We start from the raw sequence: 2,209 nt of genomic DNA, 5'->3' as shown, positions 1-2,209 counted from the left end.
CTTGGCGATCTATCTCTGAACTTCCTTATCTCAACTAGAGTAGAAGACCCAGAGGGCAGGACCAGCTCCATCCTGGTATTTGGGTGGCACCTCCTGGTGCCTGAGAGGCTCATCCAGAGTTTGTTGATTTTTAGTCCCAGTGAAGACAAGTGGTGGTCAGCTTCGAGCTACTGAAGGCCATAGACCCAGAGAGTGGTCTAAGCAGCCATGATACCTCCTGTGTCTGAACATGGAACCCGGAAACCTCCTTCTACTCCTTTTCTCCTTTTAGCTGATTAGTATATTTTCTATTCCTCCAGCCATCCCCCAATCCAAGAACTTTTTATTTTGTTGGAGATGGAAATTTTAATTCCAAAGAGATAGTAATTATTATGGTCTGAATATTTGTCCTCTCCAAATTTATCTGTTGAAATCCTATCCATGAAGGTGATGATGTCAGGAGGTGGGGCCCTTGAGGGGTGATTAAGTCATGAGGGGTGCAGCCCTCATGAATGGGATTGGTGTCCTTAGAAAAGAGACCCCCAGAGAGCTGCCTTGACCCTTCCACATCTGAGGATGCAGTGAGAAGTCACCATGCATGATCAGAAATCGAGCCCTCATTAAACACCGCATCTGCCGGCACCTTGATCTTGGTTTTCCAGACCCCAAAAATGTGAAAAATAAAACTCTGTGGTTTATCAGCCACCTAGCTCATGGTGTTTTGTTATAGTAGCGTGAACAAACAAAGATAATACTAAAATGATCCAAATTCTAGCCCAGCAGGAACAGAAGATATTGTGAGTCTTGGGTTTTTCTTATTTTCAAAGCATCAAGTGGAAAAACAAACAAACAAACACTGGATTCAAGGGCTAGACAGGATGGGATGGGAGTGGGGGGATGGAGAACTTCAGCATCAGCTTCAATTCTGGAAGCTTGAGTGCTACTCTAGTTACTGCAGCTCTGCACCAATTTACCCAGAGTTTAGTGCTGTAAAACAACCATTTATTATGCTCATGGATTGTGTGGGTGGGAAATTCGGACAGGGTACAGCAGGACAGCTATTCCTCAGTTGGAAGTCTTGAAGGCTGGGAGCTCAAATCATCGGAAGGCACATTCACTCAGGTCAGTGGCTGACACTGGTGGTCGGCTGGGAGGCCTCGGTTTCTCTCCACGTACGTTTCTCCAGGTGATCTCTCCAAGTGGGCTTGTTAGGGCTTCCTCCTGGTACAGCAGCTGTGTTCAGACAACAGGTGTCCTGAGCTATCAAGCCAGGTGGATGTTGTAGCACTTTTTTGGACTCTCCTCAGAAACTGCTCTGGTCATTTCAGCTGCTTTCTAGTTTTCAGAAGCTGGTCGTTAAGGCTAGTAGAGGGCAGGACCCAATTCAACCCCGTTGTTTAGAGATGAGGTCTCGCTATGTTGCCCAGGCTGGTCTTGAACTCCCAGGCTCAAGCAATCCATCCACCTTGGCCTCTCAAAGAGCTGGAATTACAGATGTGAACCACTGCCCCTCCCCCAACCCCAAACCCATCTGTTATGAAAGGAGGGTCCTCTGACCACAAGTGCCCTGAGAAGTCAGGAGGACTTCCCAGTCTCAGACATTTTTATCTGAGCTGGAGATGGGGACAGCCTCCCACACATAGGACTTGGAAGGCTATGAAGGAAATAGGGGCTCTTGGGAGGTCATTTCCCATGGTGGGGACGGTCGTGTGAATGAACTTGGCCTTTAGGGAGACGAGCCTGACTCTCACCTGAAGCTACCCAACCCGTGCAGGTAGCTGAGGAAGCCCTGGACACCACAGGACCGCTAACCCAGGATCTTTGTTGACTTTGCTCCCAGGCCACTGCCCCACCCGCAGGCTCTGAACTCCTGGGAGGGGTAGGGAGCCAGCCTGAGGCGTGAGTCAAGAGTGTAAAGTACACCGAGCTCCTTGGCAAGCAGGCCGTTCGAGGGGAAGGTGTCACTCGGGGAACACTGAGAAATGTGTCTTTCCCTCAGCCCCTGACGGAAAAGATAACACCCCTTGAGCACAGCCTTTTCTCATCTGTTCTTGCTCTCGGATGGGGGGCTGCTACTCCGGAGCAGCGAACTGGCGGGCGGGGGTGAGCCTGTGAGTGCGCGTGTGCGTGTGTGCGCGCGCTCTCGTGGCCTTCCGGCAGCTGGCAGCTGTCCCGGCCCCCACCCCACCCTACCCCACCCCACTCAGCCGCGCCACGCCACGCCGCCCCC

Source organism: Symphalangus syndactylus, chromosome 24, assembly GCF_028878055.3.
Source record: "Symphalangus syndactylus isolate Jambi chromosome 24, NHGRI_mSymSyn1-v2.1_pri, whole genome shotgun sequence".
NCBI lineage: Eukaryota > Metazoa > Chordata > Mammalia > Primates > Hylobatidae > Symphalangus > Symphalangus syndactylus.
Note: the sequence above shows the minus strand (reverse complement) of the source record.